Raw genomic sequence first — 15,992 nt, 5'->3', positions numbered from 1 at the left:
ACCACTACTACATAAGAGGAGAAAATAACTATAAAGTGAAAAGAGATTATTAGCCTGTGTCTTTTGCCACTAACACACAGACTGGGAAAATAAATGAGCTGACTATCGCCCTGGGAAATGTGGAAAATGTGGCGGACACCTGGCCTGAATAAAATTCTACAGTAAATGCAAGAAAACACTTAACACCATAAGCTTGTAGGCCAAATTCAGCAGGTCAGTGGTCAGTAGAAACTTACTGCACAACTCTTGGCAGTACTCTTGGACCATTAGATGTATTAGTCATCAGGAGAACAAGGAGCAGTTTCAGTTCACTTCTGGAAGTAATATATAGTAAATATCGATAGAAGATGGAAAAGAAAAAAAGGGAAAAATAAAGAACACTGGTGCAGATGCATGACATAGATGAAGCCATTTTATAAAACAAACTGGCAGCAGCTCTTTTTTGAATTTTGGAGAGTTGAAAGAAATCCCAGATGTATGAAAAGGTTGAGACACAGCTAAACAGAGCACTCAGAGCTAAATACAAAATGTTACAAAATCCAGGCCTCTTTTTAAAAAAAAAAAAAAAATTGGATCTGTCAGCTTTAGTGGGACATAAGGAGCTTCAGAGCCCCCATTCACAAGCCCAGGTAGCAAGGCTATTCATCATGGCCAACCAGCCACTGCATCAGAGCAAGCAATGAAGGCAATTCTCAAAGACAAGTGAGCTAATGCTGCTGGGTTAACACAGTATTTGTTTGGAAAATGAGTTATCAACCCTGCACAGCATCCCTGCAAATCTTTGAAAAAGTTCAGTAAGGTGCTGACAATTTTCTACAATTCTGGGAAATTAAAAAAAGTCTGACTTAATTCATAACTATTCAGGCTGGTTTTTCCTCATGTTCTTAAGTACCACGTATTTAAATTTGTATTTATATGTGCCTCTTAATTTATAAACTTGTATACAAAGTAGTAGAATTCTAATAATTTGGCTGAACCTTTCAGCAGCATACAATCCAAATGGGTTTTTAATATCTTACATTTTATTTCTGCTTACAGAGATTTCAACTTTAAAGAGATTGGTAATAGGTTTAAAGAAGAATTTCCCCTCTATTTACAATTATAGCCAATAAGATTTAAATTTTTAATGTTGCAAATGTTTATTTATGTATTTCAAAATAACTTGGAAGCAGTTCTTACATCTCATCACAGCTCCTAATTATCTGCACAGAGGAGAAAGAAGTAACATCATTTACTCCTTGCACCCCCCCCAGGCCATGCTAGAGGAGCTGCAGAGTGAATAACAAAAGTAGAAGGCTGAGACCATGCAGAGAAAAGTGCAACGAAACACAGCTAGTGAAAGAACAAGGATGGCTTATGTCATTGCAGCTGGAGTGGATGGAAGTGTCCTGCCAGTCCCCCGTGTCCCCAGGTCACTCTGGCCTCTGTCCCTGCCTTCATGGAGGCAGCAGTGGCTGGTGCTTGAGGAGCACAGGCAGACAAAGAAGCACACGGTCTCAGCTGGCTCACAGCTCAGAATTTTGCCAAGAAGGGTCTTTCAGCTCCTGCTCCTGAGCAGAGTCAGTCACTCAGACCAAAGTGCTACTGCGGGCATCACAAGATAACAGCTCTAAACTGGTACTTGATTTCCTTCAAAGAGACTAGACCAACGTGGAACCCCCACCACACTGAGCAAAAGGCAACCTGCACTGAAGCAGGGATTCTAAGAAAATATTTATTTTGTACTCTGGTTTTGGAGCCATCCACCACATTCTGGCATGCAGAGCAATCCTTAATATTGAAATTACCACTGTATTTCAGACAATGTGATCATCTGACCCATCCTTCCTATTTACAAAAAGTTTAAAGGTAGCAGTCACATTGTGGCCAGCAGGACTAAAAACTCTAGAATTACTCTACTGTAGACTGACTCTAATTATGTCATCAAGTGATCTTTAGGAAATTTTGGCTACATATTTGCCCCTTCTGTTTCTTCTCTACTGTGGTAATATTCTAGGGTTTGGATTTTAATAAATCACATTTTTAAGGTTAATAATTTGGCTTTCTTCCCAATTTAAGTATCTGAAATATAATACACTTGATTTTTTTAGCTTTTCTTTCTCAAAGCTGAATGTACATTTGGTACTTTAAACAGGGGAACAACACAGTTAAAAAGGGATGCAAGTTCATTGTTTTCCCTACTATTATTTGAGGACATTCATTATAAAGGTATGTCACATTAATGAACAGTGTGGTCCATACCACCTGCAAAGAAACATTATCAGCAACAGCAGCCCTGCAGGTTTCAAAATTTCTTGTCACTTTGGAATGTAGAATCAAATTAGCAAAGCTGTGCTCAAAGGATGAGATTCTGTAAGCTTTTAAACATCTCAGACAGAAATTCGATTAAGATTAATTCAAGCCAAGCAAGCAATTTTAGAGGCGTTGGAAGCAATTTCCTTTCACATCATGGTTGTGTGCTGCTGACATGAATGCCTGGAGAAAAATGTGCTAAGTTACCAGAAACAAGATCTTACTATGGAGCAGCAACTATGTATGTCCTTGTAAGTGTAGCTTTAAAATATTCATACTAAGGTAACAAAACTTGTAAAGAAACACACAAAATGTTCTTCATAAATCATAAATAAATTTACTCTAGTGACAGGGCATTTCAAATACCACAATCACATTTTCAAACTGGTTTGTGTCATCAGCTTCTAAAGGTGAGACTCTTCAAAAGAATTTGCTGGATGAATAAGATTTAATCTAATGCCATTTTAGAAAAATGATAGCAGTGCTCATCAAATTATTAGTGCACTGGTAAAGCATTTTGAATCTAAATCCTTCACCACTTCCATTTATTTTATGATGTTGAAAAGGTTATCCTTCAAAAATTGTCAACCAATTCATATAAAAGATTTAATGTTTTAAGGATAGATAAGATGAAAACATGTCATTATATCTTTGAAAGAAGATTGATTCTAACAATAGTAAAATTATCATTTTTCAGAAGATGGAAAAAGAATACATGGTTTTCACTTCAGTCTCAATTCAACATAGGCAGCCTAAAGCTGTGCAATTATTTCCAAGACGTGAAAAAAATTCAAGGAAAAAAAGATTGACATTTTTTCCTATTAAAATAATCTTGTGAATTTAAACCCAGGAATGCTTTTTAGCCATTTTCATTTTGTACGCACACACCCATCTGTTTGGATTTTGTTTGGTCTTGGTTTTTTTTTTTTCAATAGAGAGGCAGAGTTCCACATGTCTAACTTAAAGGTACTGACAAGTTGTTCCATTTTCTTAGTCATCATTCAAAGAGCTTTTAAAAGTAGTGTCTGGAACAAAATAAAAGGATGAATAATAAAAACCCAGCCAAACAGCCTGACAGTCATTACTGTATAGACATTCCCATTCTTATGCAAAAGGGAACTTGCTTTCAAGCAAGGATAAGAGACCATGAAAAGAATAAAAATACTGTTAGGAAGTAAATATACAAAATTGAAAGGCTGGAATGAATAACAAATATGTACAAGATTCTAAGAAAATGTTGAAACGCATACAAGTAGTCTTCAAGTTGGTTTCCATCTATCCTTGCATAAGGATTAGCAAACATGAAGCAGAGAAATGTTCTCTTTCACCTTCATACTAAAAGAATTCTAACAGTGTTTTCTAAGTGGCTACACAGGCAGGTAATGCAAACTAAGTATGCACTTAAAGGACAAGCTGGGTCTTGAAGATTATTTGCTCCAGTTTGCAATGGTTAAAGAATTTTAAAACAATTTCTTAGCAAACTCAACTTACCATATTTGCCACAAGCAAAGGTTTATTACTGAGAAATGATGTCTCTATTCTGGATCAAGAGATCACACTCAGCTTCTTCATAGAAGCATAGAACCATTATGTTGGAAAAGTTCTCTTAGTCATGAATCCAGCTGTTAACCCAGCACTGCCAAGTCCAACATCCAACAATAAACCATTGCTCTAAATTCCATATCTACATGTGTTTTAAATATAATCCCCTCCTCAACCACTTCCCTGGGCATACTATTCAAATGTTTGACAATCCTTTTGGTGAAGAAATCTTTTCTAACATCCAATTTAAATTTTCCCTACTTGAGGTCGTTTCCTCTTGTCCTGTTCTCTGGTTAATTGGAGAGAGACTGATCCCCACCTCACTACAACCTTCTTTCAGGTCCTTGTGGAGGACAATAAAATCTTCCCTGAGCCTCCTTTTTGCCAGGTTAAACACTCCCAACTCCTTCAACTGCTCCAGACCCTTCACCATCTTTGTTGCCTTTGATGAACTATGATTAGACAAAGGAGCTGTATTGCAATATGTGAATGACTAATCATGCTGTAATCATAATATCTCAAAGACTGTCAGTACTCTCTAAAAACCAGCCCAGTGCTTTGCGACTTAATTTTAGTGATAAATTACTGTACATTGTCTACAATCCTTTGTCAGCATTTAAGAAATCAAATGCATTTTGAATTACCAGAGCTAACAGACAAATGTTCAAATGGCAGGCTCATTCTTCGTGACATACGTAATTCAGATCCAACATTATTCCTGCAATTAATGCTTTTTTTTTTCAAGCATGGGCTTGGAACAATTTAGTTCTCAAAACACAGAAATGGATTAGTTCAAATTATGAGGTTCAAAATAAGAATAAGTGGATAAAATGAAATGGTTTTGTGCTATATTGCACTAAATTACTCAATGAGTCCTCCTGGCTTCCATGGCATAGGAAGATTGTAGACAAAATGACCCTGAGCAGAAAATAAACAGTGTTTAGACAGAGCCTGGAACATCATAGATTTACACACACACAGAATCAAACAGCTTCCTTCTATCAGGAGAGAAAAATTGAGGAGAGTAACAAGCTTTGGATGTGAACACAACTGAAACAAAGAGGACATGAGTTATTCATTAATTTCAAAGACAAGTTCAGGCAGTGGCCAAAATGGGCAATGTTACATACTGGTGACCAACAAATTTATGGGCACAAGGAAAGCAGAAGCAGAGGGATTGAGTACCAGGAAAATTTCAGAGTTAAAAATAACTTGAATTAGTCAATTTATTGTTTGTATTCACCTGAATTCTCCTCCATCTTTATTTGATAAATGCTATTTGGTTGAACCCAATTTTCTTTCTAATTTATGGGGGTTCTTAACACTGATTCAATATCCTTCACTTCCACAATGTTACATCTTCTTAAGCTTAGGAGTGGTTGCCAACTTTACCTGTTCCAGACTGTTTCTTATAAGTATTTTTTCCTTTCATTTTTACAGAATGAAGTAAAACAATAAGTAAAAATCTAAGGAGGAACAGAGAATGGAAGTAAATCCATAAGGTTTTACACATAGTCTTAACTAAATAAGAACAAGAAACAAACACTCAAACACTTGAAGGTTGTGAACACCTAACAATGAAATCTAATGGTGAGAGAAATAGTATTCCTGAGGAAGCTCTGATAACTTCTTGTTGTAATACTGATCAATGCCATGGGAAATACATTTGCTTTATACTAAGGAGAACAAGCAAAGTGCAAAGCCAAGTAAGTGGAGGATTTCCTGGTTCCAAATTTCTGTGTGCTCTTTTGTAAATGCTCTACATTTCCTCCTGTGGAAGCTATTTTATCATTTTGGTCATCCTGCCCGTCTCTCTTGGGGTCTTTTCCAGGTCTACGAGATTGCTTTTGAAATAGGAGCAGAACAGTCACATTATTACCAAGGTAAAAAATTGATGTAGAGTGTAGCACTTTTATGTTCTTTGTTTTGTTCCCTGCTTCTCCATTGATCTGACATATTCATGGAGTTTCTGCAATCCCCAGTTCTCCTGTGTCGCAATGGCCTGTTCAGAGCCCATTATTTTGAATGTGATATTAGGACTTTTTACTTTCTTGTATGATTTTACATTTATCTGGGTTGGATTTCATAATTTGCTTTTCAGTCTTGTGTCTTGCTATAATCTTCTGAAATTTCTTAATAGATCACCTTTTTTCTTTAATACCATGAATAACCAGTAAACCAACAAAGCCAACAAAATCTTTTAATAAAGCAATTTCTGAACACTTTAGAAGAGCACAAACAAACTTTTGAAGAATTCTGCTGGTGTCCTGCCTCTACTGTTAAAATATTTCATGTGAAATAACTTCAGTAATTTCTGCAGGTGAATTTTCAGATGGACATAGACTGAAGCCCAAGCTAAAAATTAAATGGAATTAAATTTTAAAGCCACCATATCTCTGCAACTCAAGTCAGTTTTTTCATCAAATGCTGATTCACGCTTGTACTTTCATTCTTACTTTCAACAGAAAACACAGACAAGCTCAGTAAAACTTATCTGAATACATAGTTTATGGAAAGGGGGAAAGACAGAATCCTGCATTCACTTGGCACCTTCAGACCGAGATAGAGAAAATTTTACAGAGACAAATCCTTGACTAAAATTTACTCACAGAAGAAGACTAGATGCCCCCCAAACCTCATCTACTCTATAGTATGTTTTCAAAAAATGTACTGAGAAGGGTGTAAAAAAGTCAAAAAAATGAGGAAAGTTTTTATTTATAATATACCACATTAAACTTTGTGAATCATGAGATGTCATAACAGTGCTTTGTAAGAAAGTACAGATTTAAAAATGTCTCAACCTATTTCCTTTCAGTAAAACTGTCTAGGACCAGAAGCAGCCCTATAGCCTTAAATTAACTTGCACAAATTGGAAATTAAAGATTCAAAATTCAATAGGCATTCAAATAAATAAACATGTTTAGTTCAACAGAAAGATCGTCTCTAGGAAGTATATTTTTACATAAATGTCAGATTTTATGTAAACCAAAACCTTAAAAATTTAATATTATTTTCTGGTTTCATTTTTCCAAGGCCTTCATACACACAGTAGTGTGGAAAGTGACTAACAGAAGATTTTGATGTGTCTTTGCCTGTCAAAACAAAAGAACAGCTCCGTGTGTGGAATAGCTGAAACTGTTGATTGAAAAGATAGAGAGTTATCTATGAGGAAAATGGTCTGTGATATGTGGCAGAAATCTGTTTCTATTTGGAAACATGATGAGAAATCAACATGAACACCACTTTTCTAATCATACAAAATTGCCAGGTTGATTTTCAAGTCATTATCCCTGTAATCAGATAAAAAGTTTTCAGCACCAAATTGTTTCCATTTGTGGTCCCTTGATCATAGTGTGTCTAGACTATTCTAACAATACATTCTGTTTAGAATAAATGCTTGTACCATCTGCACTGTAAACGAATAGGGAAAAATGGTTTGACAACACTACTCTTCACAAGCTTCAACTGGCTGTATTCCTCCAAGAGCTCAGCTTTGCCATGAACACAGAGAAGCATTCCTCAGAAGTCAGTTTACTTACTCATCTGTATTTGAGGCACAGACTTTGTTCTGAGGTAAGCAGTTTCTACTTTAATACAGGGAAAATATGCTCTCCAGCATAAAATTATTCAGACAAAGTGCACAAAGATGATTGCTTCATAGGTCTTGAACTTTAAAATAAAATCTCCCTATTGCTCATGTTCCTGAATACTTTTATTAAACAATGCCACCAGTAGATTCTAATCCTAGCTTGGGTGAACCAAATATTTATTCAGTGGCCTATGTATTGTTTGTTTTTATGCAAAAAAATTATAATAGATATAGCAGGAAAAATTCTTGGAAAGACCAGGTTTGTTTATAAATAATATTTGACACTGTCAGTGAATACATTACTAATTACAGGGCTGGGGGGGGGAGCAAAAACATCACAAGAAAACCCAATTCCCATTTTGCTCTTGTATCAGGGACAGGAGGGAATGGCTATTTAACACACACAACTAAATTCAAGCCCTGTGTAAGCAAAAACTTCTCTATCCATAGTAGCTTCCACTGTAGTAACTGCTCTGAGCGAATAATACAGATAACAGGGATCATTGAGTACATGAAGAAAAATAAATTAATGCATCTTACATCTAAATATATTAAAAATCAGATATGAAATTTATTAAATTATAAAAATATGTTTATATGTAGTTTTAAGAAGGCAAGTATATTTATACACATTGCAGACTTTCACTATCAACTGCTTATCTCAGTGACAAGAACAAGCTAGAGATGGTGATAGTGGTGGTAACTGGTAATCAAGTAGCAAAGACACAGACTGGCCTGAGGAGCAAACTGTTTGGAAACTGCTTCAAATACTTTTTCCCCTGCCTTTGGTCAGCCAGAAAGAAATGGGTTTTGTTTAACATGCCATTGTTATCTCAGCCCCTTTCCTGGATACAAATAATCTCTTATCCCTGCATTTAGAATTTTCCAGGTCTGTTTAGTGCTATGAACTTTCTCCTGTAGCTGTGTTCTAGAAACCATACTGGTGTGGCCTCTCTGGTTGTGGCAAATGAACTGATAGCCCAGTCTTGCAGCAAACAAGCAGCTCCCTACCACATCAAAGTAGCAGAAACCCTAATGCAGATGTCAGAACTGCTCCTGCTTGCTTTCTTCATAACAGTCTGTAAACACAGATACATTAAAAAAGAAAATGTGTAGCTGAGAGGAATGCATTGTGAATTGCAGATATCATGAAACAGACGTGAGAATTCCATTCTGCAGATCAAAGCTCACTCCTATCATTTGCTTTTTACAAGTCAAAAATAAAAATCTAACATTCAGTTTTATTTTGAGCATAGCCTAAAACTAGATGACAACTGATTTCTGCCATTAGAAATGAAACCTCATGAAAGCAAGAGGTCCCCCAGCAGTTAGGATGCTCAAATTGGTTCTGAATTCAAATATGTTTTAACCCATTAGATATTATCTTGATGAGGGACTGTGAAGTATTATAACATTTACATTGCCAATCTTACTGCTCTAACATTTTTAGAAGGGCCATGGGATTATACAGAAAAAAGTCAAGCATCATATTTTGCAGATAATTTAATATACTGTTCTACAGAATGATATATACAGAATGATCTGTATATATACTATATACAGAATATCCAATGATAGGCAGAATATGAAATATTCTGTGTAGCTATGTTCTTATATGTAGATACACAACCACAACTGTTTAGGATTATCTTGCTTATGTTAAGCTTAGAATATGGAACACTAAAAAAATATTAGAAGCACACGTGAAGCACTTACAAAAACTAATGTGTGAAAATCTCTAGCCACATACAAACCATAAATGTGTTACAGAAAATTGCAGCATTTGTCTTTCCAGCTTTCATTATCAAAGCTGTGATTTTCTCAGCATGTTCACTGGCAAACTGCACTGCTTTGAAGCTAATAAAGTCAGTAACACTCTGCTGTCCCTGGTATTACAGGAAGAATACTAAAAATACTAACAGAGTAAACTCAGACATATCCGTCCATGAGTAAGGGATTTCTGCCATTATATTTGCCATTTCTAGGGAGAAGGCTTAACCTCTAGTGGCTATGAACTACACAGATACAGACTTTATATCTGCAAATTTTAAAAAATTCTCTAATGAAACACATTTAGAAATGCTCCCATCTACTTCAGCCGACGGTAGAAGTATTTACAGATTTTTAATATTATATATTTACCAAGAATATCAAATATGTCATGTGTTGAGAAACTGAATAATCTTCACTGCACCACAAATCAATTTATAGCCCCACATCTAACTGCAAAGGAGATTTCTCATAACTACTTTTCACATACAATATTTCCAAATATTGAGTGAACCTGCTGATATAATTTTTGTGTGCTTTTACTTTTAGAATAAAATTTCTGTTTATGAATAAAAGCATTATTTAAGTATTCAAAGTTACAGACAAATACCTTATATTTATTATTGCCCAAGCATTTCAGTAACAAGCATGCATAAATCATGTCATACAACTTCCAAGATGCAACAAGTCTCTCCTAGCTACTCTTGAAAGGAATGTGTGTGTATGCCATATCAAACATTCCTTTACAACAATAATGGATTTCTCTTCCCCCATAAAACAGTACTTTTATTAATAACAGGACATGCAAGTCACACCAGTGCACATATTAACTAATTCCTGCAGCCTCTGTAAAATCCTGCTTAATCTCCAAACAGGAGAGTTGAACTAAAAAATTTACAAGAAAATATTTAAACATTTACAGAAGTTGACAAACTCCATTATTTAAATGAGTGTTTCATGCAAACTTGCCTATCTCATTTCCTTTAATCTGACAAATGAACTATAATGCTTCCAAATACAGTGTTCTAATGCTCAAATTATTTCTAATACAATCATAATTTTAATTCTAATATCATCTTTATAGTGGATTAGAGAAAAGTGACTAAAGAAATTGATCCATTAGACCACAAACCTTCATTGAAACCTTTGTTGTATTTCTGTGTGAACACCTACAGAAACAATTCCTGAAATATTTTTGATTGCTTGAATCATGAATGAAGATTTAAAATGAAGAACATTTTAAACAAATGCATAGGAGTGGCTGAGTGAGCTCATGAAGTGTTTCTATAGAGACCTAAATTCAGAGTTATATAATTGGGAAATTCTTCTCCTTACCCACCTGACATGATCACAGCCCTGTGATGTCTGGAAGCTTCCAGCAGAGTTACTTTAGCCAAGCAGCTGTAGTTTGTCACTGTTCCCACGTGCCTTCCCCTCATCCCCAAGGCCACCCCTTGCAGAGGGTCAGCCCTTCTGGCTGGTTCCATGCCTTCAGTGGTGTATGGAACATTTACCCAACACACAGGCAGTGCTCCTGTTCCCTCCCCTCACCCTGGCCCCAGCAGACACAGCCTGACACAGACACTTGACAGCTGTGACCTCTCGTGCTGTGCAGATATGCTCAAGCATGAACACAAATGTCATTGCTACACCAATATAAACCACCTTGAAAATTACTGGTGTTTGTAAGCCTTCAATCCACTAAATGATTTGTGCTCTTTGTAGGAACACAAAGCGCTGCTCTGGCCCAGCTGTGCTCATGATTGTAACCATGTAATTGTAAACTGGTTAGTTAAATTGAAAACCTAAACATCCTCCCTTCTCTTTGATGAACAAAACACAGATAAAAGAATGAATTCTGCTAAGAATAAAGCGAAGCATATTCTATAACAAACATACATTTCAAATGATGTTTGGTATAGTGACTTATCAGCCCCCAAACCAACAAGATTTTCCAAATATTTCTAGAGCCTTAAACTGAGGAATAGATGAAAATAGAGTACCTGTTTCTTTTAAGTTGTGAAAGCCAACCTTAAGTGTATCTTAATGCAGGAGTACTTTTAAAATATCATACTTTGTGTTAAAAAGTCCTAATAAATATTGAGCAGTGTTCCTAATTACCTGGCATATGTAAAAAGGCAGAATACACCAAAATATAACATTTCCAGCTTAAAATATTCTGAGTCTAAACATAAACTGAGTCTAAAATATAAATTTTGTTGAAAGCAGATTAATCAAATGCAATGAAGAATGTTATTATGTACTCTTTGTTCTTTTTCGTGACAATTTTATTGATGTTTTATTCAATCTCCACTTATAAATAAGGGTTATGAATCTTTTAAATGGTAGCATTTAATTAATACATTTCTACTGTTATGATAAGAAATAGTTATTATTCTTTTTAATAGAAGAATTACAATGTATTGCTCATTAGTATTAGAATTCTCCTTAAAAAGAAACCTTACAATGGAAATTAACTAGTGAGAATACAGAAAAGGACAATCTTCAAGACTGCACATCCACACAGACTTCTCTAAACCTAATTTTTTCTTTGAAAAAAGAAATAATGGCTTAATAATAATTGTAAAAAAATAACAAAATAGTATCTAAATAGGCGAAGAAAAATCACCTTCTCCAAGCATCCTAACCACTCAATCCAAGACATTTTTAAAATTTTGAAAAAAGCAGATATTTTAGATTCATGTTTCTGATCTAGAGGTTCATGAGCTAAATATGAAACAAAGTACTGCAAGCTTTAATGTCATCAATTTGTCAAGAAGAAAAGTTTTAAAAAGCATAATGAAACAGGTGTTCTTACTAATGTATTTTTTTAATCTTTTAGACTCATAACAGTTGAATACTGTGATTATTTATCTTTTTTTATTATTCCAAATTCTGCTGAAGTTATATAGGAATTGCTGCACACCCAGGTTTGCAGATTTCTATACATCTTTTTCTCTCTGAGTGTTTATATGAACCTTCTTCCTTTAATTCAATTACAGACACTGCCAAAATGTTTCTACTTACATGCCAAAAATCAAAATGCTCATCACAGAGTTTCTATTCTACTCTAAAGCTCAGTATTTTTCACACACCAAATTTCAAGCAGTGCTGTGTGAGCCAGACCTGTCTGCAGAAAGCAGGAAAACAACTGTATGACTGAAACCATTTGCCAAAAAAGGCCAAGTACTGTAAGCTTGCCAAATTCATTGGTTTTGTGTAACCTGAATGTTTCAACAGAAGGCTATGGGGAAAATCTGTAGCCAGTCTCAACTGTAAAAAGAAATCACCATCTATTTTGTAATTTGTCTCCTGCATGCAACTTGAACCACAAAAGAAATGTTCTGCAATCATAACTATTCACTGTACGAACAATTTAATTTGCTTTCTATTTACAAGGGAGCAAAACCAATCCTCTAAACACTGTCCTCTTAACAGAACAGTTCCACAGACCCCAACTGCAAAGGACTCCAAGCCCCCTCCTCAGGGAGTTGATAAGTGTAATTTCTGTCAGAAGAGAATATTTCTTAGTTTTTTTCCTCTTTCTAAACATTCAGTGGTGATAGTCAGCTCTCCTGCAATGATTATGCTCTCCCATATCATCAGAAATATGCTTCAGAGCCCCTAGAACTAAAACTTTCATTTACTGAGCTTCAAAGAGAAGAAAAAATGACAGTACACCTAAAGGTGTGAACCTTCTTTCAGACTGGTTCTTGTATAGGTTACAGCCAAGAAATCAGACACCTGTAACCCCAAAGGTTTTCTCCATTTGATTCTCCAAAATTACTTTAAATCAGTTTTTCAAATGAAACTTTGCCCAGAAAATAATACCTTTGTCAGTTCAAATTGGTATGACATGGTTCCTTGTCAAATTTTCAGTAAAAATAACTGGTTTGCAGCTTCTCTCTGCTGCCTCTACTTTAACAATGATTCATTTTTCCTTTCCAGCCACGGAAGAACTGTCTAAAAGTTCTGTGTGGGTTTTGTTTTTTAATATAGATGCTGCTTTATGCTGAATTTCCTTTATCTGCACAGCAGTGATACAACATCTACTCAAATGTTACTCACTTACTAAGAAGCTTTCAAGGCAGTGAAGTTCTGCTGGCCATGGATGTTGCTGATTCTACCACTCCTGGTAAGGGGAGGAACTTCTGGCCTGTCCTACAAGGAAATGTCATTACTCCCAATTTGGAGAACCAGCAACAGCTGGAAATAGTAATTATGGAGAAAGCAAGATGGGTTTTCCATTATAAACTGCTTCCTTCTCATGGTTAACCAGCACTAGTAAAGAAATAAACATGGACAAGAGTGAAGTCTGCCCTGTCTTTATCAGAATGAAGAAACACCCACTGAATTCATTAAAGTTGACATTTCACCCAGGACATCATTAGACACTGATGGCCAAGAAATCAAAGAAGTGTTAAGTTATACAAGATAAATGTACAATGCACCTTAAAATCTACCCAAAGCCCAGGTTTTAACCTGCCCAATCCTTTCAGCTATGCAAAATGAAACCATCAGCATAATTTTTACCACCAAAGTCTAGCTTTTTTTCCTCTACCTTACCTTGATCATCAGGTTTCCCTCATGCTAATTTTCTAATTTTTTCCCCTACCTCATACATATTCCAAACTATTTTTCTGCTCTTTATTATGTCTTACATGTTTCATACATTATTTCTTTTTAAAGAATAGTATCTACAAGTATACAGAAGTTACAAAATTCCACAAGCATCTAAAATTCTGAATTGCAAAAACCTTTTTCTTCACATGTGAACTCTGTACACAGAAAACTCATCAAAGCTGATTGATCTCAGCTCTATTTACACAATTAACTCTAAATGCCCAAATAGAGAAGGAAATATTACCCCAAACAATAACAGGGGGGAGAAGGAAACAACAGTTCCTTGAGCAGAAGGAAAGTAACTTGGGTGAAAAATGAAGATATAATTTCTTGATAAGGTCCCAATTATATCTTTAATTTCAGAAGCCTTCTTGCATAATTTTTGAAATAATTTTTATTTTCAGAGTTCTTTGGCCAACACCTCTGTAAATAATTTTTTTCATAAAAGAAGTCACAAACAGAAGAGAAAATGTATTACAAATGCCTTAAAATAAATGAAAAAGTCTTCATAAAGTTTGCATTAAAAATCAGATCTAAGTAAGTTCTACATCATTGTGTGGCATCACATGCAGTTTCTTTTGCCATTTGTTGGGTGCAATTGGCAATTCACAGCTCTTCTGCAAATTATATGTCACATAAATATTTCATGGCACAATAATTATGCAAACTCTATCTGTCTGATAGAGGCTGCCAGGTATATAAGTACATTTGCCTGCCCTCTGTAGGGCAATTTGAACCAGCATGCCTCGATCAGCATAGAAATACATGCATTTTGTATGTATCCATGGCACAATTCCTCTCAAAAATTACAGATTTGAATTATCACTTTTTCTAGTCAGGCTTCTGAACAAAGCAGGAATTCATGCCATTATTTTATATAAATGTACTCTCTGAGCAGTCAAACACTGCTCTTGAAAGTATATATTTGAATATTTTACAACTTTTGCAGCTGGTACATCACATGTGAAGTAAATGAATTCCCATGGAAAGACTTCATTATTTCCTTAATTTCTGCTGGGAGTCACAGAGGTGCCCTTTTCTTTGTCTTTCACAAACAATTAACCTTTTGGCATGCATGCAATTGGCTGAGAGCAATCCTAAGTGGCTCAGAAAATAATTTACAGCAGAAACTGTACAAAGTTAATTAGTATTAGTCTAAGGTTATTCATATATTATCAACCTGAGAAAATGGTCATCATGACCCTCACAGAACTTTAAGCAACAGCTCTTTTCATCATCAGCTGCAGAGCATAAATGCTAATCATGTTCAAGTATAGACACAGGTCTTTTTACCATGGCCATTTTAAGTCTTAATGTTAAAACTTCTCAAAGTACAGGTATGTAGAGGCATGCAAAGTGTGCTATACTCTCTGCTATTACTCACTTCCTGTGTTAAACAAAACAGAAACAAACAACCAGCCAAAACCAGAAGTACTCTCTTTTCATTTTACCTAAGAATGTTTTTCATTGTTCTCATTTTTGAAGATCAGTTTGTTCAGATTTTACAGATTGTTTCTGCCTAAGTCCCTTTAGAATTAATTATAAACAGGATTACTTCTAAAGACAGAATCAAGGCATAGAGAACACAGTCTCAATTTTAATTTGTGCAAACCAGAAAGGGAGCTCTCAGTGTGCTGCTTCTGCTACTTGAAGTGCATGTTATTTGATTTCCAAATGTCTGCACTGCTAGCCATGTATGTGAAAGACTGGAGTGTTATGGATTAGTGACCCAAAACATTCCCCAGTTGTGAAGGTACCAGAGGGCTTTATTGGAGATGGGTTGGGAGATGGAGGAGTTGAGATTTTGTATATTTGTATTAATAGCTAGTCCACACTTCCTTTTGGCACCTGTGGCAAGTGTGTCCACCAGCAGCCAGTCTATCATATGGAATCACCTTCTACCATTGAATGCCTTAGGTACTCAGTTAAATTAAACTGACAGTCCCTCTTACAAAGTAGTCTTACATTCCCTATTTAGGGACATAGCTGTGTAAGTTGCTGACTAATTAAAGGTTACTCAGAAATCCCAAAATGCAGTTACAATGGCCAACAACCTTCCTGGGCTCCACCCAGACCACAATGTCCCTACAGGGGTATTTAATGGGAGCTCAGTTTTGTTGGCTCCTGCAGAAGGGCACAGTTTGCTGCTGAGTACAGACAGGAGATGGTGTCCAAA

At 35.6% G+C, this 15,992-nt stretch overlaps 1 long non-coding RNA gene across 4 annotated transcripts in view; it reads right to left on the bottom strand.

The window, feature by feature from the left end:
• LOC135305872 (uncharacterized) overlaps positions 1-13,372 on the bottom strand; it is a 56,595-nt gene extending 43,223 nt beyond the window's left edge. For 2 of the 4 annotated variants that reach the window (XR_010366861.1, XR_010366859.1), the window contains exon 1: positions 13,262-13,372. This is a non-coding gene — a long non-coding RNA (uncharacterized LOC135305872). The remainder of the gene's footprint in view (positions 1-13,261) is intronic. The other 2 variants (XR_010366862.1, XR_010366860.1) reach the window with 2 other exon arrangements.
• Between the last annotated feature and the right edge of the window lie 2,620 nt (positions 13,373-15,992).

Source organism: Passer domesticus, chromosome 8, assembly GCF_036417665.1.
Source record: "Passer domesticus isolate bPasDom1 chromosome 8, bPasDom1.hap1, whole genome shotgun sequence".
NCBI lineage: Eukaryota > Metazoa > Chordata > Aves > Passeriformes > Passeridae > Passer > Passer domesticus.
The sequence above is the reverse complement of the archived record's forward strand: the minus strand, read 5'-3'. Positions and strand labels throughout refer to the sequence as shown.